Source organism: Arachis duranensis, chromosome 5 (assembly GCF_000817695.3).
Source record: "Arachis duranensis cultivar V14167 chromosome 5, aradu.V14167.gnm2.J7QH, whole genome shotgun sequence".
Taxonomy (NCBI): domain Eukaryota; kingdom Viridiplantae; phylum Streptophyta; class Magnoliopsida; order Fabales; family Fabaceae; genus Arachis; species Arachis duranensis.
The window spans coordinates 25059838-25072195 of NC_029776.3; positions in this window are offsets into that span (position 1 = coordinate 25059838).

Here is a 12358-nt window from a genome sequence, read left to right on the forward strand (position 1 = left end):
TAAAATTAAAATTAAAATTTGAAACAATTAGTTAATTAAGAAAGTTTTGAAAAAGAGGGACGAATTTTCGAAAATTAGAGAGGAGAAAGTAGTTAAGTGGTTTTGAAAAAGATAAGAATTTTAAAACAAATAAAAAGTCAATTAGTTAGTTGAAAAAGATTTAAAAATCAATTTTAAAAAGATAAGAAGTTAGAAAAGATATTTTGAAATTGATTTTGAAAAAGATATGATTTGAAAAAAAAGATATTTTTAAAAGATATGATTGAAAATGATATTTTGAAAAAGATTTGATTTTTAAAGTTAAAATTGATTATTTGACTAACAAGAAACTAAAAGATATGATTCTAGAATTTAAAGATTGAACCTTTCTTAACAAGAAGGTAACAAACTTCAAATTTTTGAATCAATCACATTAATTGTTAGTAAAGTTTTCGAAATTTTGAAATAAAGATAAGAAAAAGATTTTGAAAAATAATTTTAAATTTTTGAAAATCATAAAAGAAAAATGAAAAAGATTTGATTTTTGAAAAAGATTTTGAAAAGATAGGATTTTTTTTAAAATTGAAAATTTGACTTGACTTATAAGAAATAGCTAAGTTTTAAAAAATTTTTTGACTAAGTCAACTCAAATTTTCGAAATTTTGAGAAAAATAAGGAAAAGAGATTTTTTATTTTTGAATTTTTAATGAGGAGAGAGAAAAACACCAATATGACCCAAAACATGAAAATTTTGGATCAAAACACATGATGCATGCAAGAACACTATGAATGTCAAGATGAACACCAAGAACACTTTGAAGATCAAGATGAACATTAAGACTTATTTTTGAAAATTTTCAAGAAAAGAAAAACATGCAAGACACCAAACTTAGAAATCTTTAATGCCTAGACACTATGAATGCAAAAATGCATATGAAAAACAACAAAAGACACAAAACAAGAAAATTTAAAGATCAAACAAGAAGACTTATCAAGAACAACTTGAAGATCATGAAGAATACATGCATGAATTTTTGAAAAAAAGAATGCATAAATTTTAAAAACATGCAATTGACACCAAACTTAAAAATTGACTCTAGACTCAAACAAGAAACACAAAATATTTTTTATTTTTTTTATTTTATTATTTTTTGTATTTATTTTTTTTTTGAAAATTACTTTTTTGGAAAAATGAAGATAAAATAAAAAAAAATTTTGAAAGATTTTTGAAAACTTTTTGAAAAAAAAAATTACCTAATCTGAGCAACAAGATGAACCGTCAGTTGTCCAAACTTGAACAATTCTCGGCAACGGTGCCAAAAACTTGGTGCACGAAATTGTGATCTCTAACAATGGCATTCAACTTGGTATGAGCATCTACTAACTCAGCACTTTCTTCACAACTCCACACAACTAACCAGCAAGTGCACTGGGTCGTCCAAGTAATACCTTACGTGAGTAAGGGTTGATCCCGCGGAGATTGTTGGTATGAAGCAAACTATGATCATCTTGTAAATCTCAGTCAGGCGGATTCAAATGGTTATAATGGTTTTTCAAAAATAATAATAAAATAAAGCATAAAATAAAGATAGAGTTACTCATGTAATTCAACGGTGGGAATTTCAGATAAGTGTATGGAGATGCTGTGTTCCTTCTGAATCTCTGCTTTCCTACTGCTTTCATCCAATCCTTCTTACTCCTTTCCATGGCAAGCTGTATGTAGGGCATCACGGTTGTCAATGGCTACATCCCATCCTCTCAGTGAAAATGGTCCAAATGCTCTGTCACAGCACGGCTAATCATCTGTTGGTTCTCGATCATGCCGGAATAGAATCCATTGATTCTTTTGCGTTTGTCATCACGCCCAACAATCGCGAGTTTGAAGCTCGTCACAGTTATTCAATCCCTGAATCCTACTCGGAATACCACAGACAAGGTTTAGACTTTCCAGATTCTCATGAATGCCGCCATCAATTCTAGCTTATACCACAAAGATTCTGATTAAGGAATCCAAGAGATATGCGCTCGGTTTAAGGTAGAATGGACGTGGTTGTCAATCACGCGTTCCTAGGTGAGAATGATGATGAGTGTCACGGATCATCACATTTGTCATGTTAAAGTGCAATGAATATCTTAGAATAAGAATAAGCTTGAACTGAATAGAAAATAGTGGTACTTTGCATTAAAACTTGAGGTACAGCAGAGTTCCACACCTTAATCTATGATGTGTAGAAACTCCACCGTTGAAAATACATAAGTGATGAAGGTCCAGGAATGGCTGAATGGCCAGCCCCCATGAATGATCAAAACACCAAATGGTCAAGAGACTATACAATCAAAAACGTCTAATACACTAGTAAAATGTCCTATTTATACTAGACTAGCTACTAGGGTTTACAAAATTAAGTAATTGATGCAGAAATCCACTTCCGGGACCCACTTGGTGTGTGCTTGGATTGAGCTTGAGCTTTACACGTGTAGAGGCTTCTCTTGGAGTTAAACGCCAAGTTGTAGCATGTTTTTGGCGTTTAACTCTGGTTCATGACGTGTTTCTGGCGTTTGACTCCAGAATGTAGCATGGAACTGGTGTTGAGGCCAGTTTGCGTCGTCTAATCTCGAATAAAGTATGAACTATTACATATTACTGAAAACCTCTGGATGTCTACTTTCCAACGCCGTTGAGATCGTGCCATTTAAAATTCTGTAGCTCCAGAAAATCCATTTCGAGTGTAGGGAGGTCAGAATCCAACAACATCAGCAGTCCTTTGTCAGCCTTCTTATCAGAGTTTTGTTCAGGTCCCTCAATTTCAGCCAGAAAATACTTGAAATCATAGAAAAACACACAAACTCATAGTAAAGTCTAGAAATGTAAATTTAGCATAAAAACTAAGGAAAACATCCCTAAAAGTAGCTAGATCCTACTAAAAACTATCTAAAAACAATGCCAAAAAGTGTATAAATTATCCGCTCATCAAACACCCACCCAACTGTACCTCTCAGCATCCATATCAAAACCAAAATGGCCCTGCTCACCCCTCCTACCTCAATTCACCATCACCATCTGAAGATAGACTCTCCAGAATTGAGACTCTACTTGAAGGTATATGCATGGAAGTCCAAGACAACAGAGTGTTCAAGAATGAAGTGCGAGCTAATATAAAAAACCAGGGAGACACCATCAAGAGGCTGGAGTCTCAAGTGGGATATCTCTCTCAGCAGATTCCCAAGCCTACTGATAGCTTCCTAAGTGACACAGAAAAAAACCCGAGAGGTGAAGCAAAGAAGGTAAGATGGGAAGAATGCAAGATGATCACTATAAGTGATGAGGGGAGTGTGGAAGAACTGAACAAACCATTAGAATACTCTCAAGATATTCCAGTAGAGAAGCAAGAAGAGAGTGACCAAGAAACCAACCCCACACAAAGGAAGGAGTTAAGGGAGAAGGAGATTTTGAACTCATATGCACCTTTTCCCCAAAGACTCAAAGGGGTGTAGAAAGGAGAGTGTACTCAAAGTTCCTCGACATGTTTGCTTCCCTCCATGTAAACATACCATTCATCAAGGCTCTCTAACAAATCCCCTCATACATTAAGTGTATGAAAGAGCTGCTGACCAAGAAAAATTCACTAAAGGGAGGGCAAACAATAGTGATGAATAAGGAGTGCAGTGCTCTCATTCGAACAGAGTTGCCTACAAAAAGGAAGGACCCAGGGAGTTTTCACATCCCTTCTGCTATAGGAGAAACAAAGATTGATAAGAGACTCTGTGACCTGGGAGCAAGCATCAACTTAATGCCTTTATCCCTCATGAAGAAGCTTCAAATCAATGAGCTAATGCCCACGGATGTAATCATCAAGTTGGCTGACAAAACTAAAAAACAAGCAATAGGAGTGGTTGAAAACGTGTTGGTGAAGGTTGGGAACTACTTCTTTCCCACAGACTTTGTTATCTTGGAAATGGAAGAGAGTCACCTCCATCCAATTATATTGGGAAGACCATTCCTAGCCACAGCCAGAGCACTTATAGACGTGGAGCGAGGAGAGCTAATACTGAGGATACATGATGAACAACTTATCTTTAATGTCTTCAAACCCTCACAAGAAGAAGATCAAGAAAACAAGGAATCATGGGAGGATCACAATAAGGCATTGGTGGAAGAAACAAGCACAGAAGCACAAACAATACACCTGAGAATTCCTTTGGTTGACAAACAATACAGTCAGAAGGCACAACAGCTAAGGGAAACCTAAGAGGAGCCAAATCCACCGGAGTCATATGAGACCAACAACAAAATTTCCATGGAAAAAGAGGCCACAAGGAGCAAGGTAGCATTAAAAGAAACAAGGAAGAAGGCACCAAGGGGAAAGAGGAACAAGAAGATCCCTACTGAGGATTTTTCTCCAGGGGATGAAATAATCTCTGCTCATTTCCCATCTATCCTACCTCATCTCCCCACCATTTCATCTCAGCTACCTCAAGTGTACACCATTAGCAGAATTCTCTCCTGGGAACATGTGAAGATTCTTAATAAAGCCAACGGAGATATTGAGGCATTACCAACCACCCTGACAAAGGCCAAACGTCAAGCTAATGACGCTAAAGAAGTGCTTCATGGGAGGCAACCCATGTTTTATACCCTTTCCTTTAGACCTTTAATAGTAGTTAATAAAGCAAGGTTCATGAATTCCAAATCAGCTTTGACAAATACTTAGAAGAGTCTCTGTGTGCAACATATAGTGAACAACAAGTTTGGTGTTCAAGGCACACTAAGAGAACATGAACACAATTCATATCATGTCAATCTTAGAGCCTTAATCAACTCTTTCTACACTACATGCTCACAAACTAAGTTTGGTGTCACCAATGTTGCATACATGAACACTCAATCAGTCGGTTGGGTTGCATTCATGAATAGCATTTAGTTATTTAAAAACAAAAAAAAATTTAAAAGTAGTTATTCCACTCTCTAACTTTTGCCGCCACTATTCAAACTCATTTTTTTAGCTTTTATCTTGTAGGAGAAATAAAGGGAGATTGGATGAAATTGATGGGATAAATGAAGAAGGGGGTTCGGCCAGTTCACAAAGGGGGGCTATACACACGTCTTCAAATGGAGTACCTTGGGAAGTGTTGCCATGCAACATTGGAAGAAGGATATCCTTAGAGACCGAACCAATCGCTTCATAAAAGTGGTGATCCTTGTGCTCATTTCGTACCAAACCCCAGCCGTCCACCATTGATTTTACTATTAATCCACACCCTTCGATCACCCCTCAGCCTCCTATATAAGTGACCCCTACTCTATAACCGTTTGTATTCAAATGCCCTTTTCATTTCACATTTCTTTCTTTCGGAACACACACTCAAAACTTCTTCCTCCATCAAAAGCTTTCTCACACACTCTCATAGCTACATCTTTTAAGCTGCAATCATCCATACTTCTACAATTTTGAAATCAAAGGTCACTCATGGCATCGTCGAGCTCTAAAAGAAGAAAAGGGAAGGAGCCTATGGAGCAACCTCCTTTTGATGAGAAGAAATTTAGAACCTTTCACCATGCATTATAATTTGGGTGGATGGCTGATAAAGAGATCATATATGAGCTAGGCTTTCAAGTCAAGAAAACTGAGTGCCCCGAAATCACAGAGAAGGTGGAAAATAGAAGATGGGAGCTCCTCACTGATCCGGTCACAAAAGTAAATGCAACTCTTGTAAAAGAGTTTTATGCAAACGCAGTCAGGTATGATAGGGCAGATGAATCCTATATAAGCTTCGTAAGAGGGGTAACGGTAGATTTTAGTCCCATGAACATCATGATGGTGTTAAAGCTACGAACCATACCATTCGCAGAAGAAAGCTATCAATCCAGAATAGATAGCAGTCCCAATTATGACCAGATTATGGAAGATATCTGCATATCAAGAGCGGATTGGGTAAGAGATTCCCATATGAAACCCAAATTCATTAAGAGAGGGGATCTCACCCCTGAAGCAAAGGGGTGGTTCGAAATTGTAAAGAGATCCATCCTTCCCGTCAGAAACAACTCAGAGGTAAACCTTAAGAGAGCAACAATGGTACAATGTATACTCAAAGGGGAGAGATCAAGGTTCACGAACTCATAGCTCAAGGCATTCGGAAGTTAGCTGAGAAAAGTGATTCTGGAGGAAGGTTAGGCTACCCCAGCACCATTTTCCATCTGTGCGCAAGGGCTGGGGTAGTGTTCGAAGATGGAAACCCCGAGTGGATAAAAGTTGGCATCCCACTTACTTTTCGACGGATGCATTCTGTTGCACCTCCCCTACCTCAACGAAGACTAAGAAAGAGGGCAGTCCATCAAGTTGTAGAAGGACAAAAGCCAGAAGAGCAAGCCCCAGCCACTTTGGGCATGTACCAATTACAAGAAGCCATTGATGGCTTGTCTAGGCAATACATAGAGATTCAAGGAGCACAGAAGGAGCTTCAACTGCAAATGATGGGTCGCCAAGAAGAATCATTCTCTAGATGGATGAATCAACAAGGGGAGTGGCAAAAGCAATTGATGGAGCAGCAACTGGAATAAGGGAGACAGTGGGGTGAATCCTTCCACAGGTTGAACCAAAAGCAAGATCAACAACAAGAAGCCATCCAAAAGCTAATCAACATCCAAGCACATCAAGGTGACACATTCATGAGATGCATCCAAAACAAAGAGATCAGGAAGATCTCTTCGATGAATACAGAGCGTTCTCAGAAGGAGTCTATATGAGTGAGACCGGATATAATATAAACACTCAAGCCAGGCTCGGATACTTAGTCGGACAACTGCCTGTATTGCACCCTGGGATCACAAGATATGAGGAAGTAAAGGATGAATTAGCACGAGAGGAAAGAGAAAGAGCATAAAAGAGTCATGAATGAATAAGGAAGGCACTGGAAGATTGGAAAAGAGCCAGAATGACACGGATATAGGGAAGCGCAAGTAGACACAAAGAGGACAAACAAGAGAGAGAGCATGAGCATCCCCAGAAGTAAAAGGTGGTGGAGTTTCCTCTTCGTTCTATCTTTTTCAAGTTTACATAAGGAAAATTATGTATGAAATAGAACATGCTTCCATAGTAGCTTAGGAATTTTCAATTCTGTCTTTAAGATTTCATTAGGTCTATGTGTGCTGGTCTAAGTTTTCGATTTTTATTTTTATCCTGCTTAAATGTATGCTTGTCCGTTAGGCTAAATAAAAGAAAATGTTATGAAAAACCAGAGTGGGGTTCATCTTGTGAAGTAAGTTCTCAATGTTTGTGGTGTGGTAATTGATTAGCTAAGATTGGTTCACTAACAAGGTATACATGCAACTAGATGTTCTGAATCATATGCTTGAAGCACATTCTATAAGACTAGCTAAACAACAAGATCCTAATAAGAAAAAGAAAAAGAACAGTGAGAGTTTGAAAAAGAAAGAAAAAGAATATGAAATAAGGCTAGGCACCAAGGGTTTGAATCTTGAAGCATGTGTTTGTGGTGTTCTTGTGCAAAGGATCTGCTTGGATGAATAAATTCTCAGGAGTACTTCATCACTTGGTAACTTGGGTTAACTAATAAGAATATGAAAAAGAACAGTGAGAGTTTGAAAAAGAAAGAAAAAGAATATGAAATAAGGCTAGGCACCAAGGGTTTGAATCTTGTGGCATGTGTCTGTGGTGTTCTTGTGCAAAGGATCTGCTTGGATGAATAAGTTCTCAGGAGTGCTTCATCACTTGGTAACTTGGGTTAACTAACTCGGGATTATCAGCTGAAAATCCACTATCAAGAGCAACCTTGCTACAAAACACTTAGTAACCCAAAGAGGTGCTGGACACTAAGACCTCAAGAAAAGAAAATAACAAATCTTATGCCTGTGGTGTGCATGTATGGGGGAGAGAGACTTGAGGGAATAAGTCCTTAGGGTGTCTCAACACCTAGCACCTTGAACCAACTGGTTCGGGAGTATTGGCTGAAAGCTTATCTTAAAGAGTCGCCCCCTCACAAAGCACTTAGCCTAGAAGAATGCAATAAACCCTGAAAAGAAAGGGAGGGATCAATGAATAAGGATCTTATAGGATGCAATCGAGCGAGTATTCAAGAGCATGACATGGACCTGAAAACCAGTAAAGAAATGAACCTAAGTTGCTATGCATGAAACCCTATAAACCAAGAACTTGACTTCTATAATAAGGACTTATTTCTCTTGTTCTTTCATTCGTCATTCTTATGCTTCAGTACTTGCTTAGGGACAAGCAAGCTTTGAGTTTGGTGTTGTGATGCCAGGGCATCTGGGCCAGTTTCACTGACCTTTTCTTTACTGTTTTAGGGTACTTTCATGCATTTTCTTAGTAAATAAGCAAGTTTTGGGTAAAAACACACTTACATCTTGATTCAAGCAAACATTGTGAACTTTACATGATTTCATGAGAATTATGTATGAATTGAATGATAAAATTAATGATCCATGATGTCATAACTTGGAACAGATCTTTTATGCACCCTGTTTGTTTGATTTCAGGAAAAAGGAAGCAAAGAAGAGCCACGTTAGCCGCCACATTAGTCTCACTAACGTGACCACTAACATGGAATGGGAGCAAGCTTGCAGTGTTAGTGGAAAAGTTATCATCAATAACGCCTTCGAAATCCATCATAACTCACGTTAGTTGCCACGTTAGTTACATTAACATGGGAACTAACGTGGAAGGAAAGGGAAGCTCCATCGTTAGTGGTAAAAGTAAACACCACTAACGTTCCAAAAGGCCACACATAGCCACGTTAAGAGTCACGTTAATTCAATTAATGTGAACTCTAACGTGGAATAAAGAAGAGATTGCCAACGTTAGTGACACTCACCTTTGTCACTAACGCTGGATCAGACCTAGATTGCCTACGTTAGTGGTCACGTTAAGACCACTAACATGAATGGTAACATGGAGTAATGAATGATGGGCCAACGTTAGTGACACTAACCTTTGTCACTAACGTTGGAGATGACAAGCACAACCACGTTAGTGGTCACGTTAATGCCATTAACGTGAGGCACTAACGTGGAAAGAAGGGGCGTTTTGAAGCGTTAGTGACAAAGGTGAGTGTCACTAACGACCTCGAGCTTGGGCATGCCCACGTTAAGGGCCACGTTAGTTACACTAACGTGGATCATTAACATGGGAAAGAGGGACAAGGAGTAGCGTTATTGGTAAAAGTAAGTGCCAATAACGCTTGCGAAGGACTTTGAGGCTACGTTAGTGGTCACGTTAGTACCACTAACGTTGAAGTTAACGTGGATCAATTGGTTTAGAATGTTAGTGACAAAGTTATCATCACTAACACTTTCGAACCCAAGTTTATACCTAACGTTAATGCCACTAACATCCTAACTAACGTGCTACCATGCCTGACTCACATTCTTTCTGCAAGCAAAGCTGAGCCCACTAAAGACTGTAATCGCTTCAACTAAAGATCAAGGGCCTATATCCAAGACTTGAAGAGCTAACTAGAAGATCAGAAGAGTAGTATATATAGGAAGTAGTTTTGAACTAGAAAGGAGGCTTGGCATTATTGGGAACTACATTATGTATATTTACTTTTCCTGCAATATCTAGTTTACTGGAGAATGCACTCTTCTCTATCATCTTCCATTTTTAGAGCTATGACAACTAAACCCCTTTTCATTGGGTTAGGGAGCTCTGTTGTAATTTGATGGATCAATTATAGTTTTCATTCTTCTTCCTCTTTCTTTTCTCTTGATTTACTAGAAAACTTTCGATCTTAAATCAATTGGTTAGTTGTCTTGGAAAAGAAACTCTCCATAATTGGATCTCCTCTGAGCCTTGAAAAAGAGATGAGGAGATCATGCTAGAATTGTTTTCTCATGTTGGACCAAATTGAGATTTGGATGGATATAGTGACATATAATCCTACCAACACTTTGATTTGGAAATACATGTGGTATAATCAGTGACCATACTTCATCTCTTCCCATGAGCAATTAAATCAAGGAATTGGGCAATTGTTCAAGCTTAGAGAGATTGGGTTGCCAAGGAATTGGGATCCAATCACTTAAGATTGCCAAGGAGATCAATGAATGCATTGATTGAGGAAGAGATGAGAATGAACTTGATCCGGAGAATGCAACATCTCCTAAGCCCAATGAATCCCCCATTTCTGATCTTACCCATTCTCTTTACCTTCTGTCATTTACTTTTATGTTCATCTCCCCAAATTCCCATTTAAGATTCTGCAATTTACATTCCGCCATTTATTTTCAGCATTTACATTTTCTGTCATTTGCTTTCCCGCTATTTAATTTTCTGTAATTATCAACTCAACTTCTGCTTAGCTCAACTACAACATTCCTCCAATTAAAGTTTCTTGACCAATCAATCCCTGTGGGATTCGACCTCACTCTATTGTGAGTTTTTACTTGACGACAATTCGGTATACTTGCCGAAGGAAAATTTTTTGAGAGACAAGTTTCCGTGCATCACCTGATAGTCTCTCTAGCATCTGGTCTATGAATGGAAAAGGGAAATAATCTTTTCTGGTGGCTGTATTGAGCCTTCTATAGTCAATACACATACGCCACCATGTAACTGTTCTTGTAGGAACCAGTTCATTCTTTTCATTATGAACCACTGTTATGACTCCCTTCTTGGGGACAACTTGGACAGGGCTCACCCAGGGGCTATCAGAAATAGGATAAATAATCCCAGCCTCTAGTAACTTAGTGACCTCTTTCTGCTCCACCTCCTTCATGGCTAGATTAAGCCGCCTCTGTGGTTGAACCACTGGCTTAGCATCATCCTCCAATAGAATCTTGTGCATGTATCTGGCTGGGCTAATGCCTTTAAGATCACTTATAGACCACCCAAGAGCTATCTTGTGTGTCCTTAGCACCTGAATTAGTGCTTGCTCTTCCTGTGGCTCTAAAGTAGAGCTTATGATTACCAGAAAAGTGTCATCTTCTCCCAGAAATGCATATTTCAAGGATGGTGGTAGTAGTTTGAGCTCGGGCTTAGGAGGCTTCTCCTCTTCCTGAGGAGTTTTCAGAGGTTCTTCTATTTCCTCTGGTTCCTCCAGATCAGGCTAAACATCTTTAAAAATGTCCTCTAGCTCTAATTCGAGACTCTCAGTCATATTGACCTCTTCCACCAGGGAGTCAATAATATCAATGCTCATGCAGTCTTTTGATGTGTTTGGATACTGCATAGTTTTGACAGCATTCAACTTAAACTCGTCCTCATTGACTCTCAAGGTTACCTCCTCTTTTTGAATGTCAATGAGAGTTCGTCTAGTTGCTAGTAAAGGTCTTCCTAGAATGAGAGTTGCACTCTTGTGTTCCTCAATTTCCAGCACTACAAAGTCAGTGGGAAAGGCAAATGGCCCAACCTTGACAATCATGTCCTCAATTATGCCTGATGGCATTTTAATAGAGCCATCAGCAAGTTGGAGATATATTCGGGTTGGTTTGACTTCTTCAGTCAAACCCAACTTTCTGATAGTGGATGCAGGTATCAGGTTGATACTTGCATCAAGATCACACAAAGCCGTCTTGGTACTAGCACCTTCTAATGTGCATGGTATCATAAAGCTTCTGGGATCCTTAAGCTTCTCTGGTAAGCTTTTCAGAATGACTACACTGCATTCTTCAGTGAGGAAAACTGATGAGCGGATAATTTATACGCTTTTTGGCATTGTTTTTAGTATGTTTTTAGTATGTTTTAGTTAGTTTTTATTATATTTTTATTAGTTTTTATTTAAAATTCAATTTTCTGGACTCTACTATGAGTTTGTGTGTTTTTCTGTGATTTCAGGTATTTTCTGGCTGAAATTGAGGGACCTGAGCAAAAATCTGATTCAAAGGCTGAAAAGGACTGCAGATGCTGTTGGATTCTGACCTCCCTGCACTCGAAGTAGATTTTCTTGAGCTACGAAAACCCAATTGGTGTGCTCTCAATTACTTTAAAAAGTAGACATCCTGGGCTTTCCAGCAATGCATAATAGTCCATACTTTGCCCGAGATTTGATGGCCCAAACAGGCGTTCCAAGTCAGCTCAAGAATTCTGGCGTAAAACGCCGGAACTGGCACAAGAATGGGAGTTAAACGCCCAAACTGGCACAAAAACTAGCGTTTAACTCCAAGAAAAGTCTCTACACATGAAAGCTTCAATGCTCAGCCCAAGCACACACCAAGTGGGCCTGGAAGTGGATTTTTATGTCATTTACTCATCTTTGTAAACCCTAAGCTACTAGTTCTCTACAAATAGGACCTTTTGTTATTGTATTAAGGAATCTTTTGATCATGTTTTTATGATTGAACCCTCTTTGGGAGGCTGGCCATTCGGCCATGCCTAGACCTTGTTCTTATGTATTTTCAACGGTG